The sequence below is a fragment of the Ranitomeya variabilis genome, chromosome 1 (genome assembly GCF_051348905.1).
Source record: "Ranitomeya variabilis isolate aRanVar5 chromosome 1, aRanVar5.hap1, whole genome shotgun sequence".
In the NCBI taxonomy this organism is placed as follows: domain Eukaryota; kingdom Metazoa; phylum Chordata; class Amphibia; order Anura; family Dendrobatidae; genus Ranitomeya; species Ranitomeya variabilis.
In genome coordinates this window covers 991,028,390-991,041,756 of record NC_135232.1, presented here as the reverse complement: position 1 = coordinate 991,041,756, position 13,367 = coordinate 991,028,390, and positions in this window count along the sequence as shown.

Sequence of the window (13,367 nt, the reverse complement as noted above, 5' to 3'; positions counted from 1 at the left end):
TAATTACCGGCGATCGCAAAACAGGGGTCGGTAAAAACCGACCCCGATCATGTTCTTTGGGGTCTCGGCTACCCCCGGCAGCCGAGACCCCAAAGATCTTCCGGGTGCCGGGCGGTGGGCGCACTGCGCATGCGCCCGCCATTTTTTCCCAGAAAAAAGATGGCGGCGCCCATCGGGAGCCACGAGGAGCACCGGGGGAGATAGGTGAGTATTGGGGGGCTATTGGGGGCCATCGGGGACACTATTTCTCTGTCCTCCGATGTGCGATCACATCGGAGGACAGAGAAATTAAATGGCAAATCGCGTTTTTTTTGTTGTTGTTGCGACCGCCGATAAACGGTTAATTACCGGCGATCACAACTCGGGGCTCGGTAAAAACCCCCGAATCATGTTCTCTGGGGTCTCGGCTACCCTCGGCAACCGAGACCCCAGAGAAAATCCGACTCTGGGGGGCGCTATTCACTTTTTCCACAGCGCCGTTAATTAACGGCGCTGTGGTTTAAGTACCCTTAGCGGCCGCCGTTAAAAGACGTATCGGCGGTCGTTAAGGGGTTAAAATTACCACAGCATCCCAAAATAACATTTGGTCCTACATGTCAAACCACAGCAAAACAACACTTAAATCAGACAAGACATATATTTAAGTTAAAAAAAGATGCATAAATACACACAACAAAAGTGAACGTACCCAAATAGCAAAGGGAGGGCAAGCCTGTATATACACTGCTCAAAAAATAAAGGGAACACTGAAGTAACACAATGTAACTGCAAGTCAATCACACTTCTGTAAAATAAACCTGTCCAATTATGAAGCAACACTGATTGTGAATCAATGTCTCCTGCTGTTGTGCAAATGAAGAAGACAACAGGTAGAAATGATAGGCAATTAGCAAGACAACCCCTATAAAGGAGTGGTTCTGAAATGGTGACTACAGACCATTTCTCTGTTCTCATCCTTTTTGGCAGTCACTTTTGAATTTTGTCTTTGCTCTCACCCCTAGAGGTACTGTACAGTAGAATGAGGCGGTGTCTACAACTCACAGAAGTTGATCTGGTAGCGCGGCTCATCCAGGATGGCACATCAATGTGAGAGATGGCAAGAAGGGTAGCTGTGTCTGTCAGCACAGTGTCCAGAGCATGAAGTAGATACCCAGAGATAAACCAGTACACCTAGCGATGTGTCGGGGGAACTAGGAGGGCAACAACCCAGCAGCAGGATCGCTACCTCCTCCTTTGTGCAAGAAGGAACAGGAGGAGCACTGGCAGAGTCCTGCAAAATGACTTCCAGCAGGCCAAATAACATCCATTTGTCTGTTCAAACTATAAGAAACTGACTCCACGAGGGTGGAATGAGGGCCAGACTTCGACAAATTGGTGTTGGTCTTACAGTGCAACACCGAGCAGGGAAATTGGCATTTTCCAGAAAACACCAAGATTGGCCGATTCAACATTGGTGCCCTGAGCACTTCACGGATGAGAGCAGGTTCACACTAATCATATGTGACAGAATCTGGAGACGCCGTGGAGAAAGTTCTGCTGCCTGGAACATCCTCCAGCATGACCGGTTTGGCAGTGGGTCAGTAATAGTGTAGGGAGGCAATTTTTTGGAGGGCCACACAGCCCTCCATGTGCTAACCAGAGGTGTACCCTGACATCCATTAGGTACAGGGATGAGATTCTCAGACCCAATGTGAGACCATATACAGGCGCAGTGTGCCCTGGGTTCCTTCTGATGTATAACAATGCTAGGATTCCTGTGGCTGAAGTGTGTCAACAGTTCCTGCATGATGAAGGCATTCCTTAGACCTGAATCCAATCGAGCACATCTGGGACATCATGTCTCGTTCCATCCACCACATCCACTTCATTCCACCACAGACTGTCCAGGAGTTTACTGATGCTTTAATTCAGGTCTGGGAGGAGATCCTTCAGGAGAACATCCGCTGCCTCAGCAGGGCCATGCCCAGGCATTGTAGGGAGGTCATACAGGCACGTGGAGGCCACACACACTACTGAGCATCATTTTCTTGTCTTGAGGCATTTCCACTGAATTTGGATCAGCCTGTAATTTGATTTTCCACTTTGATTTTGAGCATCATTCCAAATTCAGATCTCCATGGGATATTAATTTTGATTTACATTGATTATTTTTATGTTTTATTGTTCTCAACACATTCCACTATGTAATGAATAAAGATTTGCAACTGGAATATTTCATTCAGTGATATCTACTGTAGAATGTGGGATTTTAGTGTTCCCTTTATTTTTTTGAGCATTGTAAAAAAAAGGACACTATCCCAATAGTAACAGAAGCAGTTATAGAGATAGCACAGCAAAACTGCCTACAAGCCTCATTAAGTGCATAAGTACAAAAAGCAAACTGCAATATAACTCTGCTGAAGCCCTGCATAGTAGCACGCAAGAATATAGGGTGATGCAGGGAAACACAGTAATATAGTTAGTAAAGACAAATACTGTAGCTACCAAGAACAGAGTCCTACCAGACCTGATGGGTGTTTCACACAAATGTACTTCGTCAGATGATGATACACTGTCCACCTGTGTAAATATATAAATGTATCCCATTTTGTTCATGAGCTGGAAATATGAACTATGGAATCTGATTGGTTGATAGAGAAAGAAATGTCAATTTTTTGTAAGATCAGTTTGAGGATGAAGCAAGACATGGCCACAGAGCTTTGTCAGTGAAATAGCTGTTCTTGCAAAATCAAAGAATTGTTTAACAGGCAATTTAAAACCCCAGCAGCACTTGGGTGTGATGCAGATGCCACATCTGGCCTTAACCTTATGCAGTTATCCTAAGTACAATTTAGGCTGAGTCTACACTTTGGCCATGATACCGGTCGTGTGGCCAAAGACTACTATGTGCCCCTGCTACATCACAGTATAATGCAGGTGAATGGGACTACATTGTGACCAACAAGATACAGAAACCAACAAGACCCACAAATTAGTAGTGATCTTCGGCAACCCAGCCTAAAACTACTTGACAATCTGCAGTGTTGAAAGGATGGTGTCTTCAGAGACAACCACTTGCAGACTGGAGTTGTTGCAGCAATAAGTCTTGGTGATACCAATACACAAACCAAAGCTATCATCCAAAGTTTCAAAGGAAAGCTGCAGTCAAAATTTTTCTCTAAAACATTGTAGCCTTATGTTGACAGATTTACAAAGGTGGCCCTGAAGGGAAACCCATTCTATGGTGTGTATATGCCTTTAAGGCAAATCTATCACCAGGTTTTTGCTATGTAATCTGAGAGCAGAGACGCTGATTACAGTGATCTGTCACTTACCGGGTTATGTTTTGCTGTTTCACAACAATCAGCATTTTATCTGCAGGAGATTATTATTACAGTACAAGCCACCTCTAGTCCAACCACTCCCCCAGCACTGATTAGAAGCTTCCTGTCACTTTACAATGTACACAAAAAGCTGTGGTGTGGGACAGGTTATACACAGCTGAATAACTAAGCTCTACTAGATCTGCAGCAGAGAAAACTTTGATTCCTTCATAACTGGTGCACCCAGTAAAGTAAGTGATAAATCACTGGTATCAGTGTCTCTGTCCCGAACTCATGCTGTTGTTAGATTATATAGCAAAAACCTCATGACTGATTCGCTTTAACAGGCCATACTCATAGGGGTTGTTTTCAAATAATAAATGATTAAATGTGTTTTTTATGTACCGCAATCTGCTCTAGCCTATACCTTTTTAGTAATCAAATCTAACAAGACTCCCTTCACTGATGAATCATTACTTATAAAGTGTTGTTTCCTATCAGTACTCCAAGTAAATGCTTTAAGTTTCTCTAGACTGTGTGCCCACGTACGCAATTATTATTTTAGTCAGCTAAAAACACTGAAACCTTGATATACGCCCACATATTAATGTGTCTTAGCAAATACTTTTGTTAACTTCTTTCTTGTCTTTTTTATTGTAATTACAATGTATTTTACCAAACCAACCATGTACGGAGGGTCGTGGCCTTATGAGTGATTGACAGACACTCTCTGTATGTACAAAACTGTCAGTCACTGACAGAACCGCCCACTAGATCAAAAATCCAAGAAAAGCACAGGATTAAATTATTAAAACATGGGTTATACTGAGTCTTTTCTCACAGAGCTATATATCAGTGTACACCGTACCCCCACTCTATAACTGTCACGCTGTAACTGTACGTGAAATGGGGAAATGGGCTCTTCACGGTCCTTCAGGCAGGGGTCCTAACTATCCCTGTTCCCAAAGGTATCCCTGAAGGTGAGGAGGCTTAGGCCTCGTGCCTCACTGTTCTCCTGTTATATCCTAAGCCAGGAGTGGGCAATTAATTTTCCCGAGGGGCCACATGAGAGACCGTGACCATTGTGGAGGGCCGAGCCAATAGGCCAAAATTAATTCTGCTCAATATTAATATCTATATATTATAATTATTATATTATTGATAATTTTATGAATATTAATTGTATAGCTTAATATTGAGCAGACTTCAGAATGATGACATCCCCCATATATCGTTTTAACCCGAGCACAGCCCCTTCTGTATATCGTATGAGCCCCACACAGCCTCCCCCATATGCATCATGAGCCCACACAGCCTCCCCATATGCAGCATGAGCCCCATACAGCCTCCCCCATATGTGGTATGAGCCCCACACAGCCTCCCCCATATGTGGTATGAGCCCCACACAGCCTCCCCCATATGCGGTATGAGCCCCACACAGCCTCCCTCATATGCGGTATGAGCCCCACACTGCCTCCCCCATATGCAGCATGAACCCCACACAGCCTCCCCCATATGTGGTATGAGCCCCAGACAGCCTCCCCCATATGCGGTATGAGCCCCACATAGCCTCCCCCATATGCGGTATGAGCCCCACACAGCCTCCCCCATATGCGGTATGAGCCCCACACAGCCTCCCCCATATGCAGCATGAGCCCCATACAGCCTCCCCCATATGTGGTATGAGCCCCACACAGCCTCCCCCATATGCGGTATGAGCCCCACACTGCCTCCCCCATATGCAGCATGAGCCCCACACAGCCTCCCCCATATGTGGTATGAGCCCCAGACAGCCTCCCCCATATGCGGTATGAGCCCCACATAGCCTCCCCCATATGCGGTATGAGCCCCACACAGCCTCCCCCATATGCGGTATGAGCCCCACACAGCCTCCCCCATATGCGGTATGAGCCCCACACAGCCTCCCCCATATGCGGTATGAGCCCACACAGCTTCCCTCATATACAGCATGAGCCCCACACAGCCTCCCCCATATGCGGTATGAGCCCTACACAGCTTCCCCATATGCAGCATGAGCACCACACAGCCTCCCCCATATGCAGCACGAGCCCCACACAGCCTCCCCCATATGCAGCATGAGCCCCACTCAGCCTCCCCCATATGAAGCATGAGCCCCACACAGCCTCCACCATATGCAGCATGAGCCCACAGCCTCCTCCATATGCACAATGAGCCCCACACAGCCTCCCCCATATGTACCATGAGCCCCACACAGCCTCCCCCATATGCGGTATGAGCCCCACACAGCCTCCCCCATATGCGGTATGAGCCCCACACAGCCTCCCCCATATGCGGTATGAGCCCTACACAGCCTCCCTCATATGCGGTATGAGCCCCACACAGCCTCCCCCATATGCAGCATGAGCCCCACACAGCCTCCCCCATATGCACCATGAGCCCCACACAGCCTCCCCATATGCAGAATGAGCCCCACAGCCTCCCTATATGCAGCATGAGCCCCACGCAGCCTCCTCCATATGTAGCATGAGCCCTACACAGCCTCCCCCATAACCAGCATGAGCCCCACACAGCCTTTCTATACACACTGCATGAGCCCCACACAGCCTCCCCAAATACACTGCATAAACCCCACACAGCCTCCCTATATATACTGTATGAGCCCCACACAGCCTCCCTATATACACTGCATGAGCCCCACACAGCCTCCCTATACACTGTGTGCAGAATTATTAGGCAAGTTGTATTTTGATCACATGATACTTTTTATACACGTTGTCCTACTCCAAGCTGTTCAGGCTTGAGAGCCAACTACCAATTAAGTAAATCAGGTGATGTGCATCTCTGTAATGAGGAGGGGTGTTGTCTAATGACATCAAAACCCTATATAAGGTGTGCTTTATTATTAGGCAACTTCCTTTCCTTTGGCAAAATGGGTCAGAAGAGAGATTTGACGGGCTCTGAAAAGTCCAAAATTGTGAGAGGTCTTGCAGAGGGATGCAGCAGTATTGAAATTGCCAAACATTTGAAGTGTGATCACCGAACAATCAAGCGTTTCATGGTAAATAGCCAACAGGGTCGCAAGAAGCGTGTTGGGCAAAAAAGGCACAAAATAACTGTTCATGTATTAAGGAAAATCAAGCGTGAAGCTGCCAAGATGCCATTTGCCACCAGTTTTGCCATATTTCAGAGCTGCAACGTTACTGGAGTAACAAAAAGCACAAGGTGTACAATACTCAGGGACATGGCCAAGGTAAGGAAGGCTGAAAAACGACCACCTTTGAACAAGAAACAAGAGAAAACGTCAAGACTGGGCCAAGAAATATCTTAAGACTGACTTTTCAAAGGTTTTATGGACTGATGAAATGAGAGTGAATCTTGATGAGCCAGATGGATGGGCCAGAGGCTGGATCAGTAAAGTGCAGAGAACTCCCCTCCAACTCAGACGCCAGCAAGGTGGAGGTGAGGTACTGGTATGGGCTGGTATCATCAAAGATGAACTTGTGGGACCTTTTCGGGTTGAAGATGGAGTGAAGCTCAACTCCCAGACCTATTGCCAGTTTCTGGAAGACAACTTCTTCAAGCAGTGGTACAGGAAGAAGTCGGTATCGTTCATGAAAAACATGATTTTCATGCAGAACAATGCTCCATCACATGCCTCCAACTACTCCACAGCATGGCTGGCCAGTAAAGGTCTCAAAGAAGAAAAAATAATGACATGGCCCCTTGTTCACCTGAACTGAACCCCACAGAGAACCTGTGGCCCCTCATAGAATGTGAGATCTACAGGGAGGGAAAACAGTACACCTCTCGGAACGGTGTCGGGAGGCTGTGGTGGCTGTTGCACGCAATGTTGATCGTAAACAGATCAAGCAACTGACAGAATCTATGGAAGGCTGCCGAGTGTCATCATAAAGAAAGGTGGCTATACTGGTCACTAATTTTTGGGGGATTTGTTTTTGCATGTCAGAAATGTTTATTTCTAAATTTTGTGCAGTTATATTGGTTTACCTGGTGAAAATAAACAAGTGAGATGGGAATTTATTTGTTTTTTATTAAGTTGCCTAATAATTCTGCACAGTAATAGTTACCTGCACAAACAGATATCCTCCTAAGATAGCCAAATCTAAAAAAAAAACCACTCAAACTTCCAAAAATATTAAGCTTTGATATTTATGAGTCTTTTGGGTTGATTGAGAACATAGTTGTTGATCAATAATAAAAATAATCCTCTAAAATACAACTTGCCTAATAATTCTGCACACAGTGTATACAGCATGAGCCCCACACAGCCTCCCCATGTGCAGCATGTCGCCCCATAGCCTCCCCATGTGAAGCATGTCACCCCCATGTGCAGCACCATGTCACCCCCCATGTCGCCCTATGTGTGCAGCACCATGTCACGCCATGTGTGCAGCACCATGTCGCCCCCCATGTCTCCATGTGTGCAGCACCATGTCGCCCCATGTGTGCAGCACCATGTCTCCCCATGTGTGCAACACCATGTCGCCCCATGTGTGCAGCACGATGTCGCCTCATGTGTGCAGCACCATGTCGCCCCATGTGTGCAGCACCATGTCGCCCCATGTGTGTAGTACCATGTCGCCCCATGTGTGCAGCACCATGTCATACCCCCATAAACTCCCCATGCCCACCCAAACAGCCCATACATATGAGAAAAAAAACACACCACATACTCACCTTGGTCCCATTGCCTGGCGCTCTGCTTCACTTCCTGCCTCCGCTCACACGCTGATTGGTGGAGGAAGTGGCCGGAGGCCCCTCCTCCATCAAAGGTGTCAGCGGCGGGCACAGCCCAGAGCCACACATGGAGACAGCGAGTGGGCAGGCACTATGCGGCCCGTGGACCTCTGATTTCCAGCCCCATGGCTGTCTTGGTCCGCACTTTGCCCAGGCCTGTCCTAAGCTGTCCCCACCCCCTCCCATAGGAGGCCCAAGACAGAAATGCTAGTGTATCAACACATAAGACAAACAGGAGTAACAGAAAAGCCACTAACATACAAAAACACTCACCAAAGGCAGAGAGGTATATAGGGACGGAGAAGAATGTACAAAATCAAATAGGAATAGGACCAGGAGAAAAGCATATACCCAAAAACAGCATATAACAATCTCCAGCAGCAACAAACGATCTCCAATTCAGCACAGCAACTCCAGAGAACCAGGAAGCAGAACTTTCACTGGAATGGAAGAGAAAGCCTGGCCAGTTTTTATAGAGAGGGGGAAATACCAGATCAGGAGCAGCTGAGAGATGGAGCTGCATGTTTCTAACCAGCATAGAAAGGGTTGTTAACCTCTTCAGCACCAAAGGAAACATAATCCATTTAATATGGGACAATATAGGCTAAATGGATGAACTGCAATTCACAATACTTTCAAACCCAGGAGGACATGACACACACGATCAATTTCCAACATTTTGACAATACTGAGTTTCATAGACACCTGGGACAGTAGAACTGCTGGAGGTTCCGTTTCTGGGTCTCCCAATGGAAGAGATACTGGAGAGAATTACGGACTTTCCGAGAATCAACAATTTTTTTTACCTTGTACATTGTCATTGACAGAAACCGGAGGAGGTGGGGATGAAGGGACAAACTTTTTTAACAGTGATCTATGGAACACATTCGGGAGGCAAAAAGATGGAGGACATTTTAATCTAAAAGCCAACGGATTAACTACCTCCAAAATTTCATATGGAACAATAAACTTAGGACCCAATTTTGCTGAAGGCACTTTCAATTTAATATTTTTGGATGACAAGCAAACCTTATCACCTGTAAGGTGGCAGCTGGACATGTCGTGGATGGGAGGTATGTGTCCCTGAGGTGGCAAGCCTCAGTGATGTAGAATCCAAAGAAGCAGACTCTAGCACACTTCGTGCCGAGAAGTGTTTTAATAGACCCGGATTATGGGTCCAGGTTTTACAAGCAGATGAAAGAGCTGGGTGCGATCGGCTGCTCACTTACCTCCGGTCCAGGTCTTGGATTGTCTGATTTAAGGCAGCTGGCGCTGTGTCACTGGGTCTGGTTTTTTTTGCAAGGTGAGAAGGCCTTACGTGTGCTGGTCGGACCCTGCTGGAGTCTGAGAGGAAAAGACTTCCTGACAGTTTTTGAAAGGGTGGCGGAACGGGAGAAATTACCTTCAGAGCAGTGGGCGGTTTTTTTGGAGCCATATTTAACATGGAAACTGCAGAAGGCCTATTATGATTTGGCCTTGCAGGATGCAAAAGAGTACGCCAAATTGAAAACTGAGATCTTGGCGTGCTTAGGTGTGACTCTGTCAGGGTGCAGCGGGTGCACCACCGGGCCTATTGCAGTGATAAATCTCCCTGTTCCCAAATATATTCGACCTTCTACACCTGGTCCAAAAATGATTGCAACCTGAATCTTCCTCCCCATCACAGATGGTGGAGAAGGTCATCATGGACAGGTTCATGCAATCCCTTCCGAAGCCGGTGCAATCCTGGGTCCTCCAGGGGGATCCCCAGAATGTCGATGACCTCGTTGGTCTGGTAGAAAGGTACCAGGCAGTTAAGAGTTCCTTGGGGAAATAAGGGGTCTAAGCATCTCCATACTGGGGTTCCCAAAGGGGGGTGCACATCCAAAAGAGGGGAACCAGAGCCACATCTGTTGGCGTTCAAGAGCCCAGGAGGCATCTGAGTTGTTGCCAAAGACCCCATCCAATAAGGAAATTTGTTGGAAATGTCACACCTCGGGTCACATAGCTGCCTAGGACGGCGCTGCTCATATTTTGCATATCCTCCCTGCAGTGCTGTTCCTCAAGCAGGCGAGGGGTTGCAGGCATGTCCCACATCTGTGAACGAAGTGAAAATGACTGGTTTGTTGGACTTGGGTAGTTTGGTAAGCTCAGTAAGGGCCACAATTCCTCACCGGCTGATTCCTAGGAAGGTGGTGGGCATCCACTGTATCAATGGGGACACTAAGGACTACCCTGTGGCCTGAGTAGTCATAGACACAAAATGTGGCACTGAGTCTCATGAGGTGGGTGTAGTCAAGGAGCTATTGCACCCTGTGTAATAATTATAGGGGATAACTCAGGAGACTCTTTGCGTGGAACAAGACAACTATAGGACACAGTTTTATAAGTGGTAAAGTCTATATTATCACACGGTGATTCAAACAGGTGCAGAGAGAAACTCAAGTCCACAACACTTGGTGTAAATATAAAACACAGCTTAGCAGTCTATAGGAAACTTCAGAGGAAAATGCAATCACGCAGAAAGTCTATGAAGCACAATTATTCTTGAGGATACTTGACACGAATAAGTCCTTGTTTTAGTCCCAACACAGATAGATATGCTTATAAGGCAGTTCAAATAATATCTTAGCTCAACCAGGGAGGCCTGGGTAATAGTCTCAGGTTATTGCAGAGCAGCAACAGCTTACATGTCCAGCAAATGCAGATGGAAGTAAACACGAGCAGCAGATGAAGGAGATTTACTGGAAACTGGTGTATGCAGCAGGAACTCAGAGCAGAGTAGCAGGATCTCCACACAGGTTCACAGGAGGAGGTATATAGCCAGGGAGTCAACAGAGTCAGGAGCTGGATGCAAGGCAGAATACTCTAGCACAGACTGAAGGCTGGGGTGGAGTTTTATAGCAAGAAGACACAGTGCACATGAGACCAAAGACGCCATCTTGGAAAAGGGCAGTAATGCACAAAGGGTAAAAAATGTTCAGAGTCCTGACATTACTCCCTCCTTAGAAGCGGCCTCAGGACGATCCTGGACCTGGTTTCTTAGGGAATCTCTGATGAAAACGAGAAATCTTCTGTTGGGAATTGATGTGTTCCACAGGTTCCCAAGAGTCTTCCTCAGGGGGATATCCCTGCCATCTTATCAGATATTGGAGCCGATTCCTGCGAATCCTGGAATCAATAATTTCTTCCACCACAAATTGTTCTTGCCCATCAATCACCACAGGCTGCGGAGGTGGCACAACATGAACCTGGAAGGTATTAGGATATACAGGCTTTAGAAAAGATACATGAAAAACTGGGTGTACCTTCATAGTCCTAGGCAGCTTCAGCCGGCAGGCCACAAAGCTCACAATACCGTTGATCTTGAAAGCGCCAATGAATTTCTGTCCAAGTTTGTGGGAAGGAACGTTTAACTTCAGATTCTTAGTTGCTAACCACACGGAATCTCTTACCTTGAACATGGGTGCAGGTTTACGGAATCTATCAGCCGATCTCTTATAACGTTCTTGAGCTGTGTTCAGGGATTCCTTCAGAACCTCCAGATTTTGTCTCATCGCAGTCAGCCTTTCCTCCACTGCCGGAACCGGAGAATTAATTGGAGACCTAGGTAAAATACACGGATGATAACCCAGATTGGCAAAGAAAGGTGTAAATTTAGTGGAGGCGCTCTGAGAATTATTATATGAAAATTCGGCTAACGGCAGCAACTCCAACCAATCATCCTGGAGACGGCTGACATAGCATCTTAGATATTGTTCCAGCGTCTGGTTGGTACGCTCAGTCTGACCATTTGTCTGGGGATGGTAAACGGAAGAGAGACAGACATTAATATTGAGTGCAGAGCAAAACCCCTTCCAGAATCTTGAAGTGAACTGTACTCCACGGTCAGAGATGATCTCATCTGGAACCCCATGCAACCGAAAGACATTCTGTATAACCAAGTTCACTGTATCTTTAGCTGAGGGGAGGCTGGTGCACGGAACAAAATGAGCAGCTTTAGTCAGGCGATCAACTACCACCATGATGGTATTCATGCCCCCCGATGTAGGCAGCTCCACAATAAAGTCCATTGATATAGACCCCCAGGGGCGGGACGGAACAGGTAATGGTTGTAGAAGACCCGTAGGTGTTATGACCCCAATGGCGAGGGTCTCAGAGATATCAGCAAGTCTGCGAAGTACAAAAATCCAGCTCATAGGGCAGTGGTAACTGGGTTGACCATATATCTACTCCTAACGCCAACACTAGAAGTAGCCGGGGAACATGCCTACGTTGGTCGCTAGATGTCTCGCGCCAGCCGGAGGACTAACTACCCCTAGAAGAGGAAAACAAAGACCTCTCTTGCCTCCAGAGAATAGACCCCAAAAGTTGGATACAAGCCCCCCACAAATAATAACGGTGAGGTAAGAGGAAATGACAAACACAGAGATGAACTAGGTTTAGCAAAGAGAGGCCCACTCACTAATAGCAGAATGTAGTAAGATAACTTATATGGTCAACGAAAACCCTAACAAAAATCCACACTGGAGATTCAAGAACCCCCGAACCGTCTAACGGCCCGGGGGGAGAACTCCCGCCTCCCTAGAGCTTCCAGCGAGGACAGGATACAGATTATGTACAAGCTGGACAAAAATGCAAACAAAAACAATAGCAAAAAAGCAAGAAAGCAGACTTAGCTTAATCAAGCAGGAACCAGGATCAGTAGACAAGAGCACTACAGATTAGCTCTGATATCAACGTTGCCAGGCATTGAACTGAAGGTCCAGGGAGCTAATATAGCAACACCCCTGACCTAACGACCCAGGTGAGCATACAAGGGATGATAGACATACCCAGAGTAAAAACACTAGTAGCCACTAGAGGGAGCCAAAAGGTAAATTCACAACAGTACCCCCCCCTTAGTGAGGGGTCACCGAACCCTCACCAAGACCACCAGGGCGATCAGGATGAGCGGCGTGAAAGGCGCGAACTAAATCGGCCGCATGCACATCAGAGGCGACCACCCAGGAATTATCCTCCTGACCATAGCCCTTCCACTTGACCAGGTACTGAAGCCTCCGCCTGGAGAGACGAGAATCTAAGATCTTCTCCACCATGTACTCCAACTCGCCCTCAACCAACACCGGAGCAGGAGGCTCAGCAGAAGGAACCACAGGCACAACGTACCGCCGCAACAAGGACCTATGAAATACGTTGTGAATGGCAAACGACACCGGAAGATCCAGGCGAAAGGATACAGGATTAAGGATCTCCAATATCTTGTAAGGACCAATGAATCGAGGCTTAAATTTGGGAGAGGAGACCTTCATAGGAACAAATCGAGAAGACAGCCATACCAAATCC